Here is a 13238-nt window from a genome sequence, read left to right as displayed (position 1 = left end):
GTGGGAGGAGGTGGAGATGAGAAGTCAGCAGAAGTGTTCCCAGGATTCTGTGGCTTTCTTGAAAAACAACAAACAGCTTGGTCAAAATAGCATGATTATAAATGCACCTGATTTAGGAGGCTTGTGAAAAGCTGAAGTGAGGGCTTCAAGGAGGATTTTGACTACCCTACTGGAGGGAAAGTTAAAAACTCAGTGGGGAGTCTTTTTGCAAATGAGGCTGCTTTTTGAAATGGAAATACTAACAATACAATGTATTATGCAGTCTTTTTTTTTTTTTTCTTTTTTGAGACGGAGTCTCACTCTGTCACCCAAGTTAGAATGCAGTGGCACAATCTCAGGCTCACTGCAATCTCCACCTCCTGGGTTCAAGTGATTCTCCTGCCTCAGCCTCCCAAGTAGCTGGGATTACAGGCATGAGCCACCGGGCCTGGCCTGTATTGTGCAGTCTTTCAAAGTAGCTTTTAAAAATCTGTTGTCCAGACCAGGCGCGGTGGCTCATGCCTGTAATCCCAGCACTTTGGGAGGCCGAGGTGGGCGGATCACCTGAGGTCGGGAGTTCGAGACCAGTGTGACCAACATGGAGACACCCCGTCTGTAGTAAAAATACAAAATTAGCCGGGTGTGGTGGCACCTGCCTGTAATCCCAACTACTAGTGAGACTGAGGCAGGAGAATTGCTTGAACCTGGGAGGCAGAGGTTGCAGTGAGCCGAGATCATGCCATTGCACTCCAGCCTGGGCAACAAGAGGGAGATTCCGTCTCAAAAAAAAAAAAAAAAAAAAAAAAATCTGTCGTCCAAGTATGCCCTGAGGAACAAATATAGTGCCATTCTACAGATGTGGACATTGAGGCTCAAAGTGAGAGTCCCATAATCTCTCCGTGAACCAGTGGCTTTCATTTCAGGTCTGATTAATAATTAGAATCAGGCTGGGTATGGTGGCTCACGCCTATAATCCCAGCACTTTGGGAGGCTAAGGCGGGCGGATCACGAGGTCAGGAGTTCAAGACCAGCCTGGCCAACATAGTGAAATCCGATCTCTACTAAAAATACAAAAATTAGCCAGGTGTGGTGGCACGCGCCTGTAGTCCCACCTACTCAGGAGGCTGAGGCAGGAGAATCGCTTGAACCCAGGAGGCAGATGTTGCAGTGAGCTGAGATCGCGCCATTGCACTCCAACCTGGGCAACAGAGTGAGACTCTCTCGGGGGGCGGGGTGGGGACAGAATCAGCTGAGGAGCTTGTAAAGCCAAGATTTTCATCTCCTCAAGCCCCATTCTAATTGGGTAGGTCTGGGTGGGGTTCTTAGGAGCAAACTTCTCTAGGCGATTCTGATGCTTATCTTTAGTTGGGGTGCTTATTGACCTCTAGGAAAGAAAGATAGGCATGGGTGGGTTAGGGGCGGGTGACAGCTTGCAGCTGTGTAGCCAGGGCTCACACGTGACAGAGGTGAGCTGACAGACAACCAGTTCTACTTGGTTCTGCCCGGGGTCCTAGGTTTCCCAAGAAGTCATTTCCTCTGGGGAGAGGGCAGGGCAGTGCAAACCCCACAAACGGTTAGGTCGATAAACCACCCATGCCAAGGGATAAGGGTTTTGAGAGCTGGGAGAGTAGCCTGAGGATTCTGGCAGACCTCTGTATCCCAGCAGTAGCAAAGGCACAGACGGCCTACCAGACTTCATGCAGCCCACCCATCTCCAGCCCGTGCGGTCAAATGAGTTGTCCTGGGGACCCAGCCAGGCCTGGAACCTCGTCCTTCTGACTCCAGCACTGTCTCTTTTCTCCTCACCTGCCCCACTGGCTATCAGGAAGGAACCCCATCCACTTAGGGGCCAGGTTTCTGCCAGCCATTACTAAGATCCCTCTCTATTCCTGGGTTCTGAACCCTTGTGAGGAGAGAAAGCAATAAAGTACAGGGAGGGCTAGGCAACCCCCTCTCTCTAGTGAGTCTCTTAAGCCACGGCTAGCCCAGGGCCTGTGGGGTGAGAGGACAGGAGTCAGCAGACCTGAGTTGCAGGCCGTTTGGCCACTAAGGATGGATCGAAGTCTGGGCTGTGGCCCAGAAGCGGCCCCCGGGGAAGCATACTATGTCTTTGAAGCCCAGAAGTTTTATTACAAATAACGCAATTTTGGCTGGGCGCGGTGGCTCACACCTGTAATCCCAGCACTTTGGGAGGCCGAGGCAGGCGGATCATGAGGTCGGGAGATCGAGTAACACAGGGAAACCCCATCTCTACTAAAAATACAAAAAATTAGCCAGGTGCAGTGGTGGGCGCCTATAGTCCCAGCTACTTAGGAGGCTGAGGCAGGAGAATGGCATGAACCCGGAAGGCCGAGTTTGCAGTGAGCCAAGATCGCACCACTGCATTCCAGCCTGGGTGATAGAGCGAGACTCTGTCTCAAAAAAAAAAAAAACCCCGCAATTTTGCATTTTATTGTACATTTTATCTGTGTTAATTTCAGTAGCAAATGTTTAGATTTCTTACTAGTTAGATTACTTAATTTATCACTCCAAAAAAAGAAAAAAACTTGTTTTTTTCTTTTTTTTTTTTTTTTGAGATGGAGTCTCGCTCTGTCACCCCGGCTGGAGTGCAGTGGCTGGATCTCAGCTCACTGCAAGCTCCGCCCCCCGGGTTTACGCCATTCTCCTGCCTCAGCCTCCCAAGCAGCTGGGATTACAGGCGCCCGCCACCTCGCCCGGCCAGTTTTTCATATTTTTTTAGTAGAGAAGGGGTTTCACCACATTAGCCAGGATGGTCTCGATCTCCTGACCTTGTGATCCGCCAGTCTCGGCCTCCCAAAGTGCTGGGATTACAGGCTTGAGCCACTGCGCCCGGCCTGTTTTTTTCTTTCTGCAACTTCTGCCTCCTGGGTTCAAGAAATTCTCCTGCCGCAACCTCACGAGTAGCTGGCATTACAGGCATGCGCCACCATGCGTGGCTAATTTTTCTATTTTTAGTAGAGACGGGGTTTCGCCATGTTGGCCAGGCTGGTCTCTAACTCCTGGCCTCAAGTGATCTGCCTGCCTCAGCCTCCCAAAATGCTGGGATTACAGGCCGTGAGCAACCAAGTCCGGCCTTCATACCCCAGTTTTGAAAACATGGAGGCTGGGCATGGTGGCTCAAGCCTGTAATCCCAGCACTTTGGGAGGCCGAGACGGGCGGATCACGAGGTCAGGAGATCGAGACCATCCTGGCTAACACTGTGAAACCCCGTCTCTACTAAAAAATACAAAAAACTGGCTGGGCGAGGTGGTGGGCGCCTGTAGTCCCAGCTACTCCGGAGACTGAGGCAGGAGAATGGCGTAAACCCGGGAGGCAGAGCTTGCAGTGAGCTGAGATCCGGCCACTGCACTCCAGCCCCGGCCACAGAGCGAGACTCCGTCTCAAAAAAAAAAAAAAAAGAAAACATGGAACTAAAGAATCTCAAAGACCTCTTCAACCTCTACAAGGATCATAGCAGAGGAGGAAGATATGATAAATCCCATGGAGTTGCTTTCCCCCAAACCCCAGGCCTAGCCCATAGGACTGTCTGCAGGAGGCCTGCCAGAGAAGGTAGAAATAGGCATTTCAGCCATTTCAGTGTTTTTGCCTTTTGAGGGCTTCCAATTGGTTTACAATATGGAAATATTGATGATATCCATATAACAAAGGGGGAAGCAAGGATGAGGGTTTTTCCACCAACCTAGGGCATCTATGACAGGGGATGACGGAGATGATCAGGACCTGCCGCAGTTGGGACAGCCCAAACCCAGGCTCATCACTTGTCTGGACAGCAAAATGAGCTCACTTCGTTGTTGTTGTTTTTCCTTCTGGAGAAGAAAGGAGACCAGGAGGACGTGTCTAGCCTCTGGGTTTCCCAAAGGGCTGGGGTGAGTAGTGTTAGATCAGCAGAGAGAAGGGTGAGCCCTCTCACAGTCAGGATTCCTCTGTCAGTAGAATGAACCTTAAAATCTTTTTTTTTCTTTTTTTCTTTTTTTTTTTTTTGAGATGGAGTCTTGCTCTGTCGCCTGGGCTGGATTGCAGTGGCCGGATCTCAGCTCACTGCAAGCTCCGCCTCCCAGGTTTACACCATTCTCCCGCCTCAGCCTCCCGTGAGGTGGGACTACAGGCGCCCGCCACCTTGCCCAGCTACTTTTTTGTATTTTTTAGTAGAGACGGGGTTTCACCGTGTTAGCCACGATGGTCTTGATCTTCTGACCTCGTGATCCGCCCGTCTCGGCCTCCCAAAGTGCTGGGATTACAGGCTTGAGCCACAGCACCCGGCCTTTTTTTTCTTTTCTTTCTTTCTTTTTTTTGAGATGGAGTTTCACTCTTGTTGCCCAGGTTGGAGTGCAATGGTGCAATCTCGGCTCACTGCAACCTCCGCCTCCCAGGTTCAAGCGATTCTCCTGCCTCAGCCTCCCAAGTAGCTGGGATTACAGGCATGCACCACTACATCTGGCTAGCTTTTTTTGTATTTTTAGTAGAGATGGGGTTTCTCCATGTTGGTCAGGCTGGTCTCAAACTCCCAACCTTAGGTGATCCGCCCGCCTCAGCCTCCCAACGTGCTGGGATTACAGGCGTGAGCCACCACGCCCAGCTAAAATCTTTTAATGTTAAGATAAGCAGGTCCTAAGAGAGTACTCCTTCCAGTCCCCAACCTCCCCACTTTATGGACAAGGAACTGAGCTGCAGGGCAGGGAGCCTTAGGAGGTTCCAGGATCTCCCTCTCTCCTGGCAGTTAGGCCCTACTTAGTCCTCCGGAACTTTCTTCTCCCTGGCTTTGGTCTCCTTCCTCACCCTTCTGCCACACCTCTAACCTCACTCGGAAGTGCATTTTTACCTCCAGTGGCCTTAATAGTCAAAGGCTTGGGAAACTCAGGTATATGCAAAAGGCAAAAGGCAGCTGCCTAGGTCTGCATGTTGAGCCTTTCTCTGGAACACCTGGGCTGGCAGGAAATGGGAGCTGCCAGCCCACCTGGCAATTTGCCATCTCTTCACAAAGATCTTTTTTTTTTTTTTTTTGAGGTGGAGTCTCACTCTGTCGTCCAGGCTGGAGTACAGTGGTGCAATCTCAGCTCACTGCAACCTCTGCCTCCCGGCTTCAAGGGATTCACCTGCCTCAGCCCCCCGAGTAGCTGAGATTACAGGAATGCACCAACACGCTCGGTTTACTTTTGTATTTTTAGCAGAGACGGGATTTCACTATGTTGTCCAGCCTGGTCTCAAACTCTTGACCTCAGGTGATCTGCCCCCTTTAGCCTCCCAAAGTGCTGGGACTACAGGCGTGAGCCACCACACCAGCCTCCTCACAAAGATCATTGACCCTTATGGAGCTCTTTAGGATTCTAGAAAGACTTGCATAGGCCGGGCACGGTGGCTCATCGCTTGAACCTGGGAGGTGGAGGTTGCAGTGAGCCTAGATCCCCAGCCTGGGTGACAGTGCGAAATTCCATCTCAAAAAAACCAAACCAGGCCGGGCGCGGTGGCTCAAGCCTGTAATCCCAGCACTTTGGGAGGCTGAGACGGGCGGATCACGAGGTCAGGAGATCGAGACCATCCTGGCGAACACGGTGAAACCCCGTCTCTACTAAAAAAATACAAAAAACTAGCCGGACAAGGTGGCGGGCGCCTGTAGTCCCAGCTACTCGGGAGGCTGAGGCAGGAGAATGGCATAAACCCGGGAGACGGAGTTTGCAGTGAGCCGAGATCGTGCCACTGCACTCCAGCCTGGGCGACAGAGCGAGACTCTGTCTCAAAAAAAAAAGAAAAACCCAAACCAAACAAACAAAAAAACATGCTTCCATGTTTTTTAGGGCTTTCATAATTTTTAATTTTTTTTTAAATTTTGAGATGGAGTCTTGTGTTTCCCAGACTGGACATGATCTCGGCTCACTGCATCCTCTGTCTCCTGGATTTAAACGATTCTCCTGCCTCAGCCTCCTGAGTAGCTGGGATTACAGGCGCCCACCACCATGCCCGGCTAACAATTGTATTTTTAGTAGAGACAGGGTTTCACCATGTTGGCCAGGCTGGTCTTGAACTCCTGACCTCAGGCGATCTGGCTGTCTCGGCCTTCCAAAGTGCTGGGATTACAGGCATGAGCCACTACACCCAGCCTTGTAACTTTTTATTTGTCTTTTTCCACATGTTCTAAAGGATTTTCATAACTTTGTCAATAAAAATAACAACTGGAGACTGGGCATGGTGGCTCATGCCTGTAATCTCAGCACTTTGGAAGGCCAAGGTAGGCAGATCACTTGAGTCCAGGAGGTCAAGACCAGCCTGGCCAACATGGTGAAACCCCATCTCTACTAAAGAGACAAAAAGTTAGCTGGGCATGGTGGAGTGCACCTGTAGTACCAGCTTCTTGGGAGGCTGAGGTGGGAAAAACACTTGAGCCCAGGAGGCTGATGTTACAGTGAGCTTGAGCCCAGGAGGCTGATGTTACAGTTGCGCCACTGCACTCCAGCCTGGGCCACAAAGCGAGATTCTGTCTCAAAAAAAAAAAAAAAAAAAAAAAGACTTAGGCTGGGCAGTGGCTCATGCCTGTAATTCCAGCACATGATTTGGGAGACTGAGGCGAGTGGATCACTTGAGGCCAGGAGTTCGAGACCAGCATGGCCAATGTAGTGGAACCCTGTCTCTACTAAAAATAAAAATATTACCCAGGCTTGGTGGTGTGCACCTGTAATCCCAGCTACTTGGGAGGCTGAGGCAGGAGAATTGCTTGAACCCGGGAAGCAGAGGTTGCGGTGAGCCAAGATCGTCCCACTGCACTCCAGCCTGGGTGACAGAGTGAGACGCTGTCTCAAACAAAAACGAAAACCAACAAAACAAAAATAATGGCCTGGTATGGTGGCCCACACCTGTAATCCCAGCATTTGGTAGGTGGAGATGGGAGGATTGCTTGAATCCAGGAGTTCAAACTTGCCTGGGGCAAGTTGTGAGACCCCTATCTCTACTAAAAATTTAAAAAACAACAACTAATATACGTGTGTAGAGTTTGTAGGCAGGACAGACCTCATCAATGTCACTGCACAGGTGAGAAAACTGAGATTCAGATAGGTGCAGTGACGTGCCTACAGGCACATAGCGTCAGCAAGGCTGGAGCCAGGACTCTACATCTAGGCTCATTTCCTGATCCCAGGCAACCCACACTCTTAGTTGTAAACTAAAGGGGACTGTTAATGCTGGAAAGCGGGGGGTCGATGTTGTAGGGTGGAGTGTACAACAGTCGGAGTGATCTTCTGTTATCGCTAAGAAGATGTTGACCCAAGAGACTTTCTCTAGGTCAGCCCTTGTTTTATCTGATCAGCTTCTTCCTCCCCCTGCAGAATTCAGCAGCACCTAGCAGTGCTGACTCAAATGGCAAGGCCGACTGACACTCGAGGGGTTTCCCTTTAGCTGACACCCTCAGTCCCAGAAGTGACAGTGATTCTGTTACCACATCCCTCTCTGGGATCCTCCCCCTGGGAGCTCTGGGGTCCCATAGGAAGGCCACTCTGGGAATTGGTGCCTGTGAAGAGGGGCCCTTCCCCACCCCAGTTGTCCCGTATGTAATCCACAAAGGGCCAGACTCTGGCATAGGCACCCAGGAGCCACTGCTGAATCTTTTTGTACTTAAAAGCAGCCGCACAGAAACACAAAAACTTTCAGACTCTGCTCTGTGAACTGGTGGACTCAGGAGCTTAACTGATTTCTCCGCGGTCTGCGGTGGCTTGTCTGGGGCCAGCGGGATGGGGGAAGGGAAGACCCCCCCTCAGCTCCCCCTCTCCTCCCTCCACAGCTGAGGTGCAACCTCAAGAGAGCGCTGCCGCCGAGGTGACAGATGCAGAGCAGCTGACTGGGGGGAGGGTCCAATCCCCGTCGACCCCCTACTGGGGGAAGCGGGGACGTGACCTGGAGAACGTGCGACTGAGGAACGGAAGGGGGATGGAGGGAGACGGGGAACGGGGAGGAGGGCGGGGCTGGCCCTGGCCCCGCCCACCCTCGGGAGGAAGGAGGCTCCTCCCACTGCCCGGGAGGAGGGCGGCCAGGCCACAGAGATGCTGAGCTCAGCACTTGGGGCCCCGGCGGCTGGGTGGGGGCAGGGCGCAGGGTTGGCGCCTTTCTGGTGAGAGCCCTAGAGAGGAGAGAGGGGGAGGGAGGGAGAGGCCGAGGAGGCCCTCACAACCCTGAGGCTGTAACTCTTCTCCAACCGGGTGGGTCGTGCTAACAAAGCGGTCTCTGTTGGGGAGGGGAAGGCTTCCTGGGTGTGCGCAAACCCTAAGGGATAGGGGGAAAGAATGTCTGTGAGTCACTACCCTAAACCCTGACTTAGCCCGAGAACTCACGTCAGAGAGGCCAAACCTTTGTGCCCTCTGACCCCAGGATTGATTTGGTGGAGGGGGCGTGGGGCGCGGGGCGCAGGGCGCAGGGCGCAGGGCTGCGCCTGTAGGGCTGCAGTCCCTACTGCCCCGGCTACCTCTGCTAGTGCAGGAAGGAGTTGTATTTAAGGCAATCTTGAAAAGTGCAGGGGGCATCAGCTTGCGAAGGGAAGCAAGGAAAACCTGTGAACCCACCTGGCACAAGTGGCTACCCAGGCCAGGCGGATGGGTGGCTATTTTTGAGGTGACCTACATACCTATTTGCCTCTTTATCTTTTTATTATCACACATGGTTATTATGAGAGCTTTTCTTCAGCACTTAGTGCAGCTGATGCGTTCGTTGAGGGCTGCACAATAAGGTGTGTCGCCTCCCTCGCCAGGAAGTTTTAAGAGTGTCTGGGCCAGGAAAGAAGGTCATCAGTAGGCCTGCAGCAGCTTCCCCAAGCTCTTGCCACATAGAACAGGATCCTGACCCTGACGCCCCCCTCCAGATCTGGTCAGCCCTGGAGGCAGATGATGACATTCAGATTTGACAACAGGGTCACTGGGTTTTGCTGGGGCCTGAAGCCCCTCAGCCTCTGGGCCTTGTTGCTTGCAGAGGCTGACTCCATAGTGCTACGGCCCCACACGATGGCTTTTCTGCACAGATGGAGCAAGGGATGCTCATCTGCAGATGAATTGTGGGCAGAACTGGTTTGGGATTTACTGCTCTGATTTTTCTTAAGTATAAGGAAGGAGAGCCTGGAACTTTCTGTTTATTTAACTTCTGTTCAGCCTCACTAGGGCCTCCCTCTCCAAACCTTTTAATAGCTCCCCATTGCCTTTAGAGCCAGTCTGGCTGCTTAGTTCAGCCTCGCAAGCCTGGGGGCAGGCTCTAGATTCATCTCCCACCCACAGCCCAGAAGGGGAAAAACACATATGGTTCTAATTATATCTGAAACGCTCTTAAATTTTCCATAAAGTACAGTATGCATGGCTTTGTGTATACAACTTTGCATAGTAATATGTATGTAGATATGCAAAATATATACAGCCATGTAAGGTGGATCCTAAAGAGAACATCAACAAAGGATAAGCATATAATTTACAGTATTTTAATCATGCTAAAGACAGACACATAGACCTGGAAGTGAGACTGGCAGAGGTCACAGCAGATTTTTCTCTTCTCTCATCTGGTGCTCCCACTGGGATAGAAAATCTTTGGCCCTGAGAAAAATGGATGCCTGTACTCCTTAACATGCTCTTTTTTTAAAAAAAATTTAATTAATTAATTTTTTTGAGACAGGATCTTGCTTTGTCCCCCAAGCTGGAATGCAGTAGTGTGATCTCAGCTCACTGCAACCTCTACCTCCTGGGTTCAAGTGATTCTCCTGCCCCAGCCTCCAAAGTAGCTGGGATTACAGATGTGTGCCACCCACCCAGCTAATTTTTGTATTTTTAGTAGAGATGGGGTTTCACCATGTTGGCCAGGCTGGTCTCAAACTCCTGTCCTCAAGTGATCTGCCTGCCTCGGCCTCTCAAAGTGCTGGGATTACAGGCATGAGCCACAGTGCCCAGCCATAATTAACCTTTCCCAGGTTCCCTGTGCCTGGTGAGATGCCATTCCTGTGGGGCCTCAAGTGGCTTCCATTCCAGCTTGCTCGCACCTTCACACCAATTACTCTTCTTCAGTGCACTTCTCACCTTAGAGCTGCAGCTCACACTCCCAGCTTGTGTTAAGCTCCAGGTCCTTTGAGAAGCCCTCCTTGAACAGGCTTGGGAACCCCCTTGTTCCCCTGCTGGAGAATTCAGGGTAGGGAGTCCAGCCCAGGCCTGCTTGCCTTGGAAGCCTGTGCTCAGTCACAGCTGTGCATGAGTTGCTCCCTTCTCCTTCAATAGTTTTTTTTTTTTTTTGAGATGGAATCTTGCTATGTTGCCCGGGCTGGAGTGCAGTGGTACGATCTCGACTTACTGCAGCATCCGCCTCCTGGGTTCAAGCGATTCTTGGGCCTCAACCTCCTGAGTAGCTGGGATTACAGGCACCCGCCCCCATGCCCAGCTAATTTTTGTATTTTTAGTAGAGATGGGGTTTCACCATGTTAGCTAGGCTGGTTTTGAACTCCTGACCTCAGGTGATCTGCTTGCCTTGGCTTCCCAAAGTGCTGGGATTACAGGCGTGAGCCACGGTGCCTAGCCCAATAGCTAATATTGAAAGGATCCTATCCTGGGTCTGATGCTCTATCAGATTGTAAACTCTTTCAGAGGTCACATATTTTATTTTATTTTATTTTATTTATTTATTTATTTTTTTTGAGACGGAGTCTTGCTCTGTTGCCCAGGCTGGAGTGCAGTGGCCGGATCTCATTTCACTGCAAGCTCCGCCTCCTGGGTTTTTTTATTTTATTTTATTTTTTTTGAGAGGGAGTCTGGCTCTGTCGCCCAGGCTGGAGTGCAGTGGCCGGATCTCAGCTCACTGCAAGCTCCGCCTCCCGGGTTTACGCCATTCTCCTGCCTCAGCCTCCCGAGTAGCTGGGACTACAGGCGCCAGCCACCTCGCCCAGCTAGCTTTTTGTATTTTTATTTATTTATTTATTTTATTTTATTTTATTTTTTTGAGAGGGCGCCTCCTGGGTTTATGGCATTCTCCTGCCTCAGCCTCCTGAGTAGCTGGGACTACAGAGGCCCGCCACCTCGCCCGGCTAGTTTTTTGTATTTTTTAGTAGAGATGGGGTCTCACCGTGTTAGCCAGGATGGTCTCGATCTCCTGACCTTGTGATCCGCCCGTCTCGGCCTCCCAAAGTGCTGGGATTACAGGCTTGAGCCACTGTGCCTGGCCGAGGTCACATATTTTAAATCTTTTTTTCTTTTTTTTTAGACGGAGTTTTCGCTCTTGATGCCAAAGTTGAAGTACAGTCGCTGGATCTCGGCTCACTGCAAACTCCACCTCCTGGGTTCAAGCGATTCTTCTCCCTCAGCCTCCCGAGTAGCTGGGATTACTGGCAGGCACCACCACACCCAGCTAATTGTTTTGTATTTTTAGTAGAGACAGGGTTTCACCATATTGGCCAGGCTGGTCTCGAACTCCTGACCTCAGGTGATTTGCCTACCTCAGCCTCCCAAAGTGCTGGGATTACAGGCGTGAGCTACCACGCCTGGCACATATTTTAAATCTTAAAACAAAACAAAATTGTTTTTATTTTTATTTTTTATTTTTTGGGAGACGGAGTCTCTCGCTGTTGCCCAAACTGGAGTGCAGTGGCCAGATCTCAGCTCACTGCAAGCTCCGCCTTTTGGGTTCACGCCATTCTCCTGCCTCAGCCTCCCGAGTAGCTGGGACTACAGGCGCCCGCCACCTCGCCCGGCTAGTTTTTTGTATTTTTTTTTTTTAGTAGAGACGGGGTTTCACCGGGTTAGCCAGGATGGTCTCAATCTCCTGACCTTGTGATCCACCCGTCTCGGCCTCCCAAAGTGCTAGGATTACAGGCTTGAGCCACCGCGCCTGGCCAATTGTTTTTATTTTTAAAATGTTTGGTAGAGACAGGGTCTCACTATGCTGACCAGGCTGGTCTTGAACTCCTGGTCTTAAGCAATCCTCTTTCCTTGGCCTCCCAATATATGTATTATAAATCTTTTTTATTTATTTTTTTTTTATTTTTTGAGATGGAGTCTCACTCTGTCACCCAGACTTGAGTGCAGTGGCACAATCTTGACTCACCGCAACTTCATCTCCTGGGTTCAAGTGATTCTCCTGTCTCAGCATCCCAAGTAGCTGGAATTACAGGCACATGCCACCATGTCCAGCTAATTTTTGTATTTTTAGTAGAGACAGGGGTTTCACCATGTTGGCCAGGTTGGTCTCAAACTCCTGGTCCCTAATGATCCAACTACCTCAGCCTCCCAAAGTGCTGGGATTACAGTCATGAGCCACCGCACCCGGCTGTCTTATATAAATTTTTTTTTTTTTTTTTTTTTTTGAGACGGAGTCTCGCTCTGTCACCCAGGCTGGAGTGCTGTGGCCGGATCTCAGCTCACTGCAAGCTCCGCCTCTCGGGTTCACGCCATTCTCCTGCCTCAGCCTCCCGGGTAGCTGGGACTACAGGCGCCGCCACCTCGCCCGGCTAGTTTTTTGTAGTTTTTAGTAGAGACGGGGTTTCACCGTGTTAGCCAGGATGGTCTTGATCTCCTGACCTCGTGATCCGCCCGTCTCGGCCTCCCAAAGTGCTGGGATTACAGGCTTGAGCCACCGCGCCCGGCCTCCTATAAATCTTTAAATACCCTCTACCACCACCACTATAATTGCCCCAACACACCCACACACACCTCTGTCCCAGTGTTGGGATATATACAGTATATGCTCAACAAGTGTTTGACCCAGAATTGAATGGAACTGGAGCCCACATGTGACTCAAGGTCAATGTGGAATCAGCAAGAAATCTCCCTGACCCCTCCCAGGCGGTGGGGAACTCTACTCCCTCTGAACTCGGCCAGCACTTCTTATTGTCATAGAAAGTTAAAACTGAAAGAGGGATTCCCCTTCTTGTATATTTGAGAAGAATAAAGGGGAAGTGTCCAGAATCCGGTTCCAGTGTGGGAACCAGATCACACAGTCTGCTGGTATCTCTCCACTGCAGGTTGTTACCTCTTCAGAGAGGGCTTCCCCGGTTGCCCACAATCCCTTCTTCTCCCGTGCTGTTTCCTTTCAAAGCACTAATTCCCTTTGTAATCATTCATTCATCTACCTGTGTGGATGTCCAATGCCTGACTTTCCCACTAAACTGCAAGCTCTAGGAGGCCAGGGTCTGTATCTATTTTGTCCTGGATCTCCTGGTGCCCTGAACAAAAAGCCCAGCCCACAGAGTTTCCAATAATAATATATGAAAAAACAGAAACAAAACAAAACAAAAAAAGAATGA

The sequence above is a fragment of the Piliocolobus tephrosceles genome, chromosome 9 (assembly GCF_002776525.5).
Source record: "Piliocolobus tephrosceles isolate RC106 chromosome 9, ASM277652v3, whole genome shotgun sequence".
NCBI lineage: Eukaryota > Metazoa > Chordata > Mammalia > Primates > Cercopithecidae > Piliocolobus > Piliocolobus tephrosceles.
Note: the sequence above shows the minus strand (reverse complement) of the source record.